Source organism: Phyllostomus discolor, chromosome 5 (assembly GCF_004126475.2).
Source record: "Phyllostomus discolor isolate MPI-MPIP mPhyDis1 chromosome 5, mPhyDis1.pri.v3, whole genome shotgun sequence".
NCBI lineage: Eukaryota > Metazoa > Chordata > Mammalia > Chiroptera > Phyllostomidae > Phyllostomus > Phyllostomus discolor.
Window position 1 is genome coordinate 145,817,170 of NC_040907.2, and position 15,193 is coordinate 145,832,362.

The window sequence follows — 15,193 nt, forward strand, 5'->3', positions numbered from 1 at the left end:
AAATATTTAGGGACACGCTATGAGGCACTCTTTTACTTCAAGTCCTGCACATTAGAGATGTGTCTCCTGGTTGCTCCATGCCCAGGCCTAACTAGTCAGTGCACTATCATTCCTTTATGCCTTTAATAAACCCTTCTTAAAGCTCCTACTATGTGCTAGATATTGTAGGGTCTGGTACCAGGCCCTCCAAGGATGTGATTGCCCAGCGCAGGTGACAGATATACATGGGCATGTAAACTTGAATGTTGCCTGCTCAGAGCCATGACAGAGACACACACAGGGTGTTTGGGATCACAGAGAAAAGTGTCTAAAACAGAAAGATGACAGATGACTTTTAAACTTAAGTGCCTCCCTCACTCACAAATTGAGGACAAACAGGCTGTCAATCTGGAATCCAAGTGCTTTCTGGGAAAACTGGAAGAATCCAACCACTACAAAAAATCTAATTAAAATGCAACAGCAGAAGAAATGGTTACTGTGATTCTTAAGTGTGTAGTGTTTGTCAGGCCCTGTGCCAAACCCTTTACATGCATTATCTCATTTAATCCTCAGGAACTTTATGAGGTTTCGTCATGGTCCTCATTTTGCAGATGAGAAAACTGGTTCAGAGAGATTAAGTAATTTGCCTAAAGTCACAGAGCTAATGACTATTAAAGCTGGAATTTGAACCCAGACTCTATCATATCCCAGAATCTATTCTTTAACCATCATGGCTTTAAATAAGCAAGAGTTGTGCACCAGCACTACTCTGGGTCACACATACAAAAGGATCTTCCTGGCAATCACTACGCTGAAAAGGAGAACCCTACACATACCACAGACTTCTCAGCTGCTAAGGTCTATCAAGCACGTTCAACTGCAGTAAAAGTGTAGTTGTGGCCAGTCAAAGGAAGAACCCTTCTCAGAAAAGGAAAGCTAGAATGACCAAGGCATGAGGCTCCAGACGAGGACTGTAGACATGCAGGGCGGCTCGGTCTGGAACAGAAGAAACAGCAGAGCACGGGGGTCTATAAAACAGGGAAAAGCCAAGACAAGGTGGTTTTCAGCATATCCACCTCTCCATCTCCCAGGGGATGTAGTGCCTAGGCACACAAATAAATCCAAACGTCAGTGCCCAGCTTCTCTTTCCCCTTAGCAGAGTTCGACAATGGGGACCATTGCATCCTTGGAAAAAACTCTCTTCCCTTGGCTTTCATGATGCAAATCTCCCCTGATCCTCATTCTTCCTTTCTGCATGAGGTAGGTGAAGGCAAGTGAAATGTCTGGGGAGCAAACGTTGAGGCATTTACTTTGAGGGCCATGCAAATGCCTCCCTCTTCGGCTGGGTCTTTAATTGTGGACAGCCTTCCGGAACTGGCCCTGGGTTCTCGCCTCGCCCTTTCTCGCCCAGGCCTGCAGCTTCAGTGTCCACATGGATTTAAAGGGCTGCAGGCTGGTCTCACCAAACCCCATTGCACCTCCGAGTTCTGAGCCGAACGTCCAACAGTCCACCGTGGAAGCCCCTCTTGGCCCACGCTTTCTTTTTCTTTCTTTCTTTTCCTTCCTTCCTCCCTCCCTTCCTCCCTCTCTTTCTCTTTCTTTTTTTTTATACCTGAAAAGTAATTTCGTTTTTGTTTAACCTTAAACTTGTCAATCATTTCTTTCCTTGAACAGTTCTATCTTGTTTGACACCCAGCTACACTCATTGGAAACTTAGTAAAAACTACTTAGTGGTCCCACCAGGCAGTTATAACCATACAACTAAGGTGTTTAGAACAAAAGCCATATGCCAGATAAAATTCAGGAACTCTTATTATCTCTTCTCTTACAGAAACTCTTTCTCTATCATGGTACACTTTGGTTAAGGGCCAGAAAGCATATCCCTTAAATGAGACAAAATTTTAAAGTTTCCCAAGTACCACTGTAAATAAGAAATCTTTCTTTCAAATACAAAATCAATTTCCTCATCTGTACAATGAATTGTAATTTAATGTTTTTCCTCTTGCTACTTCACTTCAAACAGTGACCTATACATTTGTTTAAGCAATAGTAAATTTCTTTCTGGTTTCTTCAGAATAAAGAAATATCAAATGTGTTAGACAGTACTAAAAATATTTCACCTATCAAATATATGGCCTGTGCATTGAAACACATAGAAATTTTTCCAATTAATTTTCAAATCTTATAGAACCTCTATTTTATAAAATATCCTGTTTGAAATAATTTGAATGAATGCTTTAACAAAAACTGATTCAAAGTCCCTATTCCTATAGTCATCAGTTTTAACAAGTCTCCTAAATACATTCTGCATCAGTTTTCTTGATTATTAGATGTCAACAATATGGACACATTTTTGTTGTAACAGAACATTTAATGACACCAGTTTTCCTTCAACACACAAGTCGTTTGCTGATGATTATATCGGCCATTTCGATCAGCCGGCAGGAGGCTCTTCCGCTCCCCGCTCCCATGGTTTCCACTGTATCATGTTTCCTGCCAGGCTTGGTTCACTTTCAGCCTGCAGAATCACCTCTTCTATTTGGCCACCCTGAATCTGGTCCTCTAATTTTTTAGCATCTGGTTCTGCTTTAGCCCTACCCAACTTCTCATTTGTAATCTGTTCTGTGTACTTTCTACATGCTGCGTTTTTAGGGATTTGCTCAAGAACATGTCGAGTTTTTGTGTGCAATATTCCCAGCCCCTCGTGCGGACTCACACACACCGCCAGCCCCACGAGGCCAGTAGTCTTCTTTAGCAAGCCCACCACGACAGTCTGAAGAGCAGAGCACCCCCTCTCCGCTCTTTCAAAGACATTTCCAACTAAACATTAGCAAAGCAGAATAATTTAAGATCCTCTTTCCAAACAGTCCCCAGTACACCGAGCCTCAGTGAACAGTTCCAGAATGTATCCAGTTCCCCAGACTGAAACCTTGGGGTCATCCTTGACACAATCCCCTTCCAAATGCCCCAGCCAACCCACCAAACACCGTCTGTTTACCTCTTTGGTGTCTCTGCTTGGACGTGCATCCAGTCTACCACCTCCCTAGTCCAGTCTACCATGTTCTTGTGTCTGAATAGCTGTGAAAACCTTTCACCTGGTCCTTTATGCGGGCTCTCAGCACAACCCCTCTTTTGCCCATTCTCTGAATCCAGAACAATGTTTTCAAATTGCAAATCTGATTATATCACCTCATCCTCTCCCTCCCCCGTCCCTTGCTCAGAGCCTTTCAAAGGCTTCCCATTGCTCTTAGGATAAACCAGAATGCTTCAAATGGTCTATGAGAACCTTCGTGTTCTGGGTTCTACCTACTTCTCCACCCTTGTTTTGATTCCTGTTTGGTCAAGGGACTCTGTACCAAATTCCCATATGTGTGTATGGGGAGTAAGGTCCCCAAACTAACAAAGTACCTGATGTGGAGGATACCGGCCAGCAGTAACCATCTCAGCTGCGGATGTTCGTCAACACTCAAGAAAAACATACACAGAGGCAACCAGGTCCTGTGGGGGAATAGGAACAGCAGGGCCACTCCTCACGTGGGGAGCACGCTGCTTGGCCACCCTCCCTGGTCGGGAGAGCACCCTGTTCCCCCTCCAGAGAGGCTTTTTATTGGTTTCATTTGAATAAGAATTCAGGTAAAAGCTCATTACTCATTGCTAGGAAGTAAGGATCAAACAATAGATAACAAGGAAGTCTGAGGGCCTATTTTGAGTCAGGGTCAAAGAGCTGTAAAACTTGAAAGAACAAACTTACTTCTTGCTTGGACCCTTATCATTCAACTGAGAGCATTCTAAATAAAGCAGGTTTCACAGGATTTTACATATTCTTTCTTAGGCCTGATCACCCAGGGAACCTACCCTTTTCAGCACAGAGCTGCACCACCCTGTCATTGTTTCAGGCTTAGGTGGAGCAAGGGAAGTAAGGCAACCAAGAGATAAGGAGATTTTCTCCCAGACAATGAGGACTCAGGCTATGTCAAAGCTGAGGGGCAAGGGTCCATCACCCCCTTTTGCTGTAGCCCCCAAAGTCCTTCCTTGGGGGTCTCCCACGTGATCATGCCTGTCTTAGATCATTCCCCCCTTGGGGAATCTTACCCGTCATTGGCTAACTGACCAAGCTTTGGGGTTCAGTTATGAATGAAGCAGGAGAAGCAGCACTTCTGCCAGGGAGATAAGCTTTTGTCTCCTTGCTGGTTTATGGTCCAAGGCCGCTCCCTCAGCCTTAGCCTTGGTGGGGATTACAGCTTCTGATACCACGCAGGGCAGTTCCCAACAACCTGACACCAGCTGGGTGTCCTAAAATTCAACTCGACTGTGGCACTGTCAACCTGGTGACCATGTCAGATCCCACAGGTGTAGGGCTCAGTCACACAAGACTGCCTCCACCCCTACAGATGCCAGTTGCAAGTCCAGGTTGTCACTGGTGCTTCTGATTTACCAGCTATAAATTTGGTGAATTTGCCAGAGAAACCCACAGTACCCAGAGAAACATTTTACTTACTAGATTACCAGTGTGTTGTTATAAAGCTAAAACTCAGGAACAGCCAGACGGAAGAAAAGCACAGGGGAAGAGCACCGAGCTTCCGTGTTCTCTGCAAGCATGCTGCTCACCCCAAACCTCCGTGGTTCACCAACCCGAAAGCTCTCTTAATCCTGCCTTTTTTTTTTAAATAGAGGTTTCATTACATAGGCATGATGATTCAACCATTGGCCTTTGGTAATTAATTCACACTCCAGCCCCTCTCCCCTCCCTGGAGGCCTGGAAGGCAAGACCGAGCGTTCCAACCCTTCAGTCACATGGTTGGTTCCCCTAGCAACAAGCCCCCATCCTTAGGTGATTTCCAAAAATCAGCTCATGAACAAACTCAGAGGCAGCTGAAAGGGGTTTGTTATAAACGTCAAGACACGTTCATCACCCTAACCAGGAAATCCCAAGGGTTTTAGGAAAAACCCTTGTGCCAGAAATGGGGATGAAGAGCAAATATATATGTATCTTATAAATCACAGTATCACGGTCATGATCCACAAGTCCCATCCAGACTCACCTGGCTTTCTTCTGCCCCTTGTCCTTGCTAGTTTCTCCTCATTACTGATGCTTTCCACATTCTTCCTCTTACCTAAGTAACTCTAAACAACCCTTCACCCAGTTCAGTCATCATTACCTAATGGATTTAACTCTTCCCAACTCAACTCAAGAGATGTTTCTTCAGGGAAGTCCTTCCGGAACTCCATGACTGGGTTAGAAGCTCTAGGAGATACCAGATACCTCCTCAGTGGCAACTGCACGTTTGTGGGATTGGTTCAATAGCCGTCTCCGGTGCTGGCCTGTTGAATTTGACTGTGTCTGTTGGATTCGCTGCTGAATCTCCAGGGTCCAGCACAGGGCCAGACACACATAGTGGGCACGGTAGAAATATTTACTAACTGACTGAATGAAATAAATTTAGTGTAATTCAACACACTGTTTGGTGGGTTAAATTTGACAGTGCTTATTGGGCTTCCATAAAACATATAGCCTGAGTAAGGGCAAATAGCATCAAATAAAAACCATCTGATAGTAATTTCATTGTGCTCAGATAACTTGGTCCAACTGTGTAATTTATGGGGATTCATGAGAGACTGGCAAAGCCATTGGACAGTTACATTCTGTGGTCAATTATACTCCCATCTTCTGTTTGTACTGTTCACTAGCAATGGCTCTTTCTGATATTTTGTTTTTATCACTCTTCACCCATCCTTTCCCTTTTCTCTCCTATATGACTTTCAAGTGATTTCATCAGAAAACTCAATCTAACATGCATGTTCTTTGATCCGGACACCCCAGCTGAAGAACTCTAGCTTACAGAAATATTATTATCATTGCAATCAATATAATACAAAAAACATTCACTGTGGTAGGAAGTAGAAACCATCTAAATGTCCACCAGTAAAGAAAAGGATTAATAAAAGGATTAATATCTTGATAAGGAAGAAAAATGAAGTTGAAACATAATACATACATTATGATCCCCCTCCAGACACACAATACAGGTGAATACAAGAATGGGCAAAAGTAGTTTTACAGTTGTGAGTATTCGAAATAGAGTTTATTCTTGTATTATTATTTATGTATTAATTATTGTATTCTTTATTATCATTACTAACCCACTTTTGCCCATCCCTGTATATGTTTGTACAAGCCTTGTAAAAATCTGGAAGAATACACATCAAATTGTCATAGCAAGGAGAGAGTTGGAGGAAAGTGACCACATTTCTTGCTTTATAGTGCTCTGCGTTATCTGAATTTGTGATAAAAGAATGTTATATTTCCAACTTGAAAACTCCAGCAATATAGGTATTATATTCCAGCCCTTGTGGCTTCTACCGATTGGTTCCCGTAAGAATCAGCTCAAGCTATGACTTAAGCTTCAGTCCAAGCTCTCCTGGCGGGCTGGGAAACCTACAGGGGACATTTCCACTTTATCAGAGAACAAAATTTAGGCTGCAGGAAAGAAACTGGAGGGGGATAAATTGTAGACTATGAAAAAATTATTGGGATGGAAGTGGGAGAGATGTTGTTTTGATAAGATAAGAGATCACATGCAAAACAAATCAAATGCGCATGGGGAAGAGAACAGATGTTGTGATCAGAGAGACTCTGGGCAAGCTGTCAGCCACTGTAAGACTCGGTTTTCTTATCTATCAGCTGGGTAGAATGAAAAGGCAATGTTGCTCCGAGGAATACATGAAAGTGAGCAGGAAAAGGTGGTCATTAACCCAAAGCAATCTATAGATTCGATGCAATCCCTATCAAAATTCCAATGGCATTTTTTTTACAGGTATAGGACATATAATTCTAAAATTTGTATGGAATGAAAGAAAACTGCAAATAGCCAAGCCAATCTTAAGAGAGAACAAAACGGGAGGCAACACACTTCCTGGTTTCAAACCATATTACAAAGCACTTTGGCAGTGACATTAAAAACAGATGCATAGATCAATGAAACAGAAGAGAGAGCCCAGAAATAAATCCACACAAATATAATCAATTAATTAATCACAAAGAATACACAATGAACAATGGGGACTGCATATTTAAGGATATAACAATTATAAGCCGAGAATATAGAATGGGGAAAGAAAGTCTCTTCAATTAATCGTCTTGAGAAAAGTGGACAACCACATGCAACAGAACGACACTGAACCACTATCTTACACCTTACACAAAAATTAACTCCAAATGGATTAAAGACTTGAAATCATTAAACTCCTAGAAGAAAACATAGGCAATAAGCTAATTAATATTAGCTTTTAGGTGGTAATTTTTTTGAATTTAAAACCAAAAACAAAGGCAACAAAATGAAAAATAAGCAAGTAGAACCACACCAGCTAAAAAGTTTCTGCACAGCAAAGAAGACCATCAACAAAACAAAAAGACAACCTACTGAATGGGAGAAAATATTCACAAATCATATATCTGATAAGGTGTTAACATCCAAAAAATACAAAGAACTCACACAATTCAATGGGAAAAAAACAAACAATCCATTCTAAAGGTGGTCAGAGGATCTGAATAGACATTTTTTCTAAAGAAAATATACAGATGGCCAATAGGTACATGAAAAAGTGTTCAATATCACTAATCTCGAGGGGTTTGCAAATCCAAACCAGGAGGTGATGTTACCTCACACCTGATAGAATGGCAATGATCAAAAGGATAAGAAAAAAGTGTCAGTGAGGATGTGGAGAAACGGGAACCCTTGTACACTGCTGCTGGGAATGAAATTCATGCAGCTACTATGGAAACAGTAAAAAATTAAAAATAAAACTACAATATGATCTAGTAAATCCACTTCTGGGTATTTATTCAAGGAAAATGAAAACACTAACTCAAGGAAATACATGCACCCACATGTCCATTGCAACATTCATTGCAATAGCCAAGACATGGAAGCAACCCAAGTGTCCATCAATGGATGGTTGACTAAAGAGAACGTTACACACACCCCGGAAGACTGCCCAGCCATAACAAGGAAACCACACCACTTCATGACAGTATGGATGGACCTTGAAGGCATTATGCTAAGTGAAATAACTCAGACAAAATACAAATACCATCTCACTTGTATATGGAAATTTTTTTAAAAGGAACCAAACCGAACTTACAGATAGAGAACAGATTGGTGGTTTTCAGGAAGGGGCAGGGGGAGTGAAATGGGTGAAGGTGGTTGAAAGGCACACGTTTTCAGTTATGAAATTTTAAGTCCTAGGCATGTCGTGCGTAGCATGGGAACTATAGTTAGTAACACTGTGTTGTATATCTGAAAGTTGCTGAGAGAGTAGATTGTCAAAGTTCTCATCACAAGAAAAATAAAATGGGTGACTACATGTGGAGACGGACATTAAGTAGACTTACTGTGGTGTCGTTTTGGAATATGTACTAAATCGAAGCACTGTGTTGTACACCCGAAACTGATGTAACATGTCAATTATATCTCAGTTTTTAAAAGGAAGCTATTACTTTTAGATTTTATGAGATGCATAAACTATTTAGGGTAATAAGAAAGTAGACAAAATACACAAAAATGAGAAGTATTAATGTTCCTTTTGAAAAACTTCTGGATTGCTTTTATATTATTTAAGGAATATTATTGAGAGATTTAAAATCAGAATCACTCCGAGGCCAGCAGGAAACCTACCTCGGCTCACTGAGTCCAACTTCCTAAAAGTCCGTGAGGGTATGAGAGGCCCCCAAATGCCCGTACCATGTAAGGGCTGCTTGTTTTCTCTTTTCTCTCCTCTCTCTGAGCTCTTTGACTTCTGATTGATAGAGGAGAAAGCCCCCAGAGCATGAAAGTTCTGGGCCACCACGCATTCCTGGGAATAGAGTGACCAGCTGTCCAAGTTTTAGCATTTACAGTCCCACAGCGAGGACGTCCCTCAGTCCCACGCACCAAAATGACTGTTCACCCACACCTGGGACCCTGGGACCCAGACCTGGCCGTGCGGAGTTCTCTCGACTGCACTCAATCTTACTTCACAGCCGGTGCCACTTGCTTCCTTTAGTAGGATTATTTTACCAACATTCCTGTGAGTCTTGTCAGATGTGATTAAATTAAGGCAACACAAACGAAATGAAAAGAGGGAAATGGAATTATTATATTTTCTCCTGTGAAAACTGGTTAAGAGTTGAGATGACTGAAGGGGTTAAAGAGGGGTGTGCATGCCTCTGGATGAACACATATATGAAACGGTGCGTGTGTGCGTGCGTGCATGTGCATGTGCGTGTGTGTGTAACATATTTGGGAAGAGCGAGAACAGTCAGAGAATCGGACCCAGGCAGTAGCAGCCCCTAAAATGTGGGGAGAAGGCGCAAGTAGCTGCCAGGACGTTACACAGTTCCCTACATTGGCGTCCAGGGGGCGCCATCAGCCTTCAATACAGCTCTGTTGCCTTTGGGGGGCAAGTGAGAAAGAAGCCAGTGGATCTTAAGGTGAAGACTGAGAGTATGCGACCCACCACCTTTAGGGGTGGGTCGTGCAAGAATGAGGTGTTTACAATCAGAGGAGTGCCCGAATTTTCTTCTCATTAACTCTAGATGAGTGAAATAAACACCTCTGCCTTCCTCGTTCCTGCTTTTAACTTTGCAGGCCTCTTCCGCTTTGGGAAGAAGGAGAAACCTCATCTCAGTAATCCCTCTGGGATCTGTACCTTCTAGAGAGAGAGCTGAAAGGCTGTTTATAGCATGTAATAGTGAGGCCAGGCCTCCCACGCAGTGTCCCTGTCCCCTGGCTGCTTCCACGAGGCACTGGGGCCTCTGGGTCACCAGCTTGCATAAATAGGGAGCTGATTGCTGATTGCCACTCCTCACTAATTGATGTATATTTATTTCATTTGAAATATTCTGGAAAAAAAAGACCTGTTTCTTAAAAGGAGAGATTTGTGTGAACACAGTGAACACTGGGGCCAGATTCCAAAACCACTAGGGGGTCAGCCCTTTTTCTATGTAAGAAGTGCTGCAGAGAGCCAAAGGGGGGCTCCAGCCTCATCCGGTAATCTAGGAACACCTGTGAGAAAGGAGCAGCTTGGTCTCCTTGACTCAAATCAATCAATGGGGATTGTGAGAAACAACACGACAGGTCCCAAATGGAGTTGCTTACGCCAAGTCCATGTCACCAAACTGAGACAACTCATCACAGTTTCAGCTCTCCCAGAAATGGAATCAGCACCAATAAGTTAGGTTGCCTGCCTGATAGACCCCGCCACTCGAGAAAGGAAAGTACGCTTGCATTTTGTACAGCTCCTCGGAGTTCCCTTCTACCTGTTAGATGTGATGTTGCCCTATTCAAACCAATCTTTACTCAAATCCCTAAACATTTTAATATGCATCAGTTTCTCTTTTGACACAGTTAGAACATGTGGAGGTTGGTCCAGTACTAGTGCTGGTGTTGACCTTTGCCAACCACGTGACCTTGTGTGACCTCTGTAAACCACATGAAATCTGGACCTCAGTTTCCTAATGTGTAATATGATGGGGCTTGGCTGGATGGTCCTCAAAGTCCCTCCATGTTGACACTTCATGAGGGTGATATCATTCACCTCAGAGGTAGTACCAGTTCTCAAACTGTTCGTTCTTGGGACCCCATTGCAGCTCTCAAAAATATGGAGAACTCCAAGGAACTTTGGTTTATATGGGTTAATATCTTTCAATATTTATCATTGTAAGTTAAAACTGAGAATGTTTTAAAATACAAGAATACACAAGTTCTCATACAGAGAAATGACCTCATCATCCATCATATAATCTCTGGAAAATCCCCTCATGAGAATCAGAGTGAAATGCAGTAACATCTCAGTCTTATGAAATAATTTTGATCTTGTAGAACCCCTCCTAAGGGTCTCTAAGACCTCAGGGGTCCCAGGACTGCACCACTGTGAACAACATTGGTGCAGTGAAAGCCACCAAAACCAGTACCTGCACTTGAATTTTGGTTTTGTTATTTGCTGAATACATGACCTTGGGCATGCTGCTTATGCACTCTGTGCTTCCATTTCCTGTGAAACTGCGATAACGAGAGTGCCTAATTCACAGGTTTGTAGAAGGCTTAAGAAAAATAATGCATAGAAAGTACTTCAACAAATATAAGTGCTCCATAAATGTAGGCTATTATTAGTCAACTACATATAAAATTTCATCGAAAGGTACCTTTGGAAACTTAAGAACAGAGAGAGAAAAAAAAAAAACCACTTACCAAGCAACCAGACTGCTACATTTGCAGACGGCACCTAGAAAACCAGCCTTGGGCAGAGAATTTCACAGGTCTTTAGGCCAGACTTCTCTGTCTCTGTGCTCGAGCCAACCCTGCTTCTGCAGAACCCAGAGTGAGCGCACTGGGCTTGGCCAGAGCTCAGTCCTCACTACGGCCAACCCAGAAGCTTCCCAGTTGTGCTGAAGCTTCCTCCATGGCTGCACATGTCCAGCATGCAGGTAATGAACAATTTCCTTGCGTTCATCACCTGAGTGCATTCCCAGAAATATGTGAGACTTCTTTTACTATTTGGCAGTCAGTATTGGTCACGATGGACCGACATACAGAAATTTTGGGTCATACTCCACAGGTATAAGGCTCCCTCCAAACCCCTCATCCTTGCCCCTCAAGTTTTCCATATGTCTTGGTTGATGTAATGCGGGATTATGAGCTGTGGATGCACATTGCATTTGTGTTGCCACCCTTCAAGGCCAGGCAGGTTCATGGTATTCGTGCACACAGAAAAATATTCACGGAGCTGTTGGTATGTCTGGCATGCCTTATTCATGGGTGGGAGAGTCATGCACACTGCAAACTGAGTATCTATCTGCATCTCTTATGTCGTGGCGCCTGCTCCCCAGCGTGGCACCCATCGTGGCACCTGTCCCCTGGCATGTCTCTCATCATCATCACTGCCCCAGCAGGGAGTCCCTACCTGTTTAAATACCAGAGGGGAACAAAGCTGGAAAACTGCCAGAACATTACATGACATAACCTAATTCTGTGTATGCGAGCTCACTTCATATTGTAGGAACAGTTTATCAGGCTCAGTGTCAAGGCTATGAGAACACTAGTTATCAGGCCCCTCCAAGATTATGGGAACACTGTTTCCCTTAGCTACCCAGACACCTGGGTGAGGAAGCCAGACTGCCTCCACTTACCCTGTAGCATTCATCTGGAAAGCCAAAATGCCATTGACCCTTGAACAGCACAGTTTGATGTGTGGGTTCACTTAAAGGCAGATTTTTCAAAAACCCACATATAAATGGACTCCTGCAGTCCAAACCCAAGTTATTTCAGGGTCAACTCCACAGCCTGGGGCCCAATTCCCCCAATGATTCTGATTTGATTCATTTGATTCTGATTTGATTCTGATCAGAGAGGGGTAACCCCCTCTCAGGGGTTACCTGCTCATTCTGAAGTGGGGCCAGCGTGAGCCGGCACTGCTCTAACTGCCCTGTGGTTCTCTAAGGATGTTCCCCAGCCAGCAACATCAGTATCACCTGCAAGCTTGTTAGCAATGCATGTTCTCAGGCCCACCCCCTATCTGTTGGGGGGGGGGCAGGAATCTGTGTTTACCAAGCCTCCTAGGTGATTCTCACGCAAGATCAAGTGTGAGGCCCGTGCTTTTGATTGCCACACCTCCATGATGGTGGAGGTTATACTTCCAACCTCCACCATCTCCCCCCTCAACTAGGTAAGCCCGTAAAAAGAAAGTGTCAGGTTCCTTCTTCCCAGTGCAAATACCTGTGTGGCCTGAGGTGGAACATTTGAGTGAGTCTGACATCATTTGCATGCAAAGTCCCTCTGCAGAGGTGCCAGGTTTTCAAGAGAGTGAATAAACCAAAGGTCACTGCATGTCGCACACAAGCACAAACCTGCATTCAACTCAGTAAACGTTAGTTGTTCACACTTTTATTCAGGCATCAGGCTACTGCTGAGGGCACTAGAAAGACAGGCACAGCTCAGCTCTGCCCTGAGGAGCACCTAGCCTAACAGGCACAGGGCACAGAGACAAGCAGGAAGCCGGGATGCTGGGGTCATCAGAGAGACTGAATTCATAGCAACGCTGAGGTCACAGGGCAGCTAATATGATGGCAATGTCTCCGTGTGGCTGAGGACAACAACCTGTATGCGCAAGTCCTCACAACCTCACCCACTCCTCACACTCAATCCCCACCACAGCCTGTGATGTAGATTCTCGAACGTGCCCCGTTTTACAGATGGGGAAACAGGTTTACAAAGAGTGAATACATTGCGAGGTGACACAGTTACCAAGTGGGGGCCCAGATTTAAAGCCACGTCTGTCTGACACCCAGCGATTATTCTTACATGTGCTACTTTTAACATGCAAAGGCTGTGACAGAGACTTTGGGAACATTTCCTAGCTAATTCTGAGACAAGAAACTGTGCTTAAAAGTTAGGGTTTGTGTGAATGGGTTGAGATGATGGCAGAATTCAAACTTCTGGTTAGACTGAGAGAGAACCGGAGGGAGGAACTGGGTCTTCTTGTTCGTACCCTTGTCACCTGCAGAGCACTTGGGGCCTAGAGGACGCCTCAGAAACGCTGGCTGAGCGAATCCGCAGGGCACCGGTTGCTGCCATGCCTCGGGGTGTGCAGGAATCGGGCACTGTGCCTGCTCTGTCCCCACCTGTGACTTGTTGGAGAGGCTCCGACTCTTAGCGAGGCTGCAAAAGGAGTGTCCCTCCAGCACAAACACCAAAAAGACAATCACAACCTCAGTTAGCCGGTGCTAGCTTCCCAGCAAAAACTGCTGAAAAGAAAGGGAAGTATTTGCAAATACATCACATTACCTGAGTGACACTTGGATTGGGTACGCCTAATTTTACATTCTTAGTTTTCTTTACAAAAAGTCCATTTTACTTTGGAAACAGTAGGCTAACTGTATATGTATGTATATGTGTATATATGAGAGTGTATACACATATATGAGTGTGTATATCTGTGTGTGAGTGTATATATACACATGTACAAATACATGTACGTATATATTCCAACATAAATAACATGACTTTGTATCACAAAATATTTTATTACAAAATCATAAGCATATAATTCTGTAACATAACACTATCACACTCAAGCACACCATATGACACTTTTGGTGAAACGTTCAAATTAAAATTATACATTGTGACACCCATATTATTGCCCTACAACCACACTCAAGCAGGCCTTACCTCTGCCGGACGGGGTGTGTGTGTGTGTGTGTGTGTGTGTGTGTGTGTGTGTTACATGACCATCAGCCTGACCACAGTTAATTTGTCCAAAAGTTGACATCCAATCCAAAGTGGGCTATTGACCTCTTTTTTTTGGGGGGGTGGGCTTGTGGAGAAACTAAGTCTCCGTCTGGTGACTGGAGCTGGAAGGTACACAGCACAAACTTGGGTGCACATGTAGCTGGCTATGTGGGGGATCGAGTCCACAGAAAGAGGAAGTAGCGGACAGCCCACAGACAGAGCAGCAAGAGGAGGGAGGGGCTCTGGAGGAGCCCTCCCGGCTCTGCGAGAACCTGGCTTCAGTTCATCCCGAGGCGCCTCCGCCTCCCTGCTCTCTCCCAGGCTCGGTTTTTCACCATCCCCTTGGACTTTGTGACTCAACCCATTCCCCTTGGAGACGAAGCTCATTGGAATTCTGGTTCTGTCCCTCGTAACCTCAGCCCTGACCAAAACAGGCATTGAACAGCTTCAGGGTGATTAAAATGAAAACAAAAGAGAAAACAAGCAATAATTCTAACTTCTCATTTTTTGGCTGCCTCGTGTCTTTCTTAAACATAGGAATTTTAGGGTTAGCTATGTCACATTTAAACCTTATTTTTCTTTTCCTCACCTGAGGACACTTTTTCATTGCTTTTGGAGAGAGGGGAAGGGAAGAAGGGAAGCAGGGAGGGAAGGGGGGAGAGAGGGAGAGAGAAACAGTGATATGAGAGAGAAACATTGATTGACTGCCTTCTTGAACTCGCCCTGACCAAGGATCAAGCCCGCAACCTTTTGCTGTGTGGGACGATGCTCCAACGACTGAGTCATGCCAGCCAGGGCTAGTTATGTAACTTTCCAGCAAACTTTTTACTGAATTATAACACACAAAAAAAGCACTGAGCAATCATGACTGTTGACAAAATACGCCTCTCTGTCGCCAACACCCGGATCAAGAATCAGAGCATTTCTAGCAACTCGGAAGCCCCCTT

General features: G+C 43.8%; 1 pseudogene; it reads right to left on the reverse strand.

Moving 5' to 3' along the window:
• Window positions 1-2,338: 2,338 nt before the first annotated feature.
• LOC114497065 lies at window positions 2,339-5,208 on the reverse strand (annotated as a pseudogene).
• Between the last annotated feature and the right edge of the window lie 9,985 nt (window positions 5,209-15,193).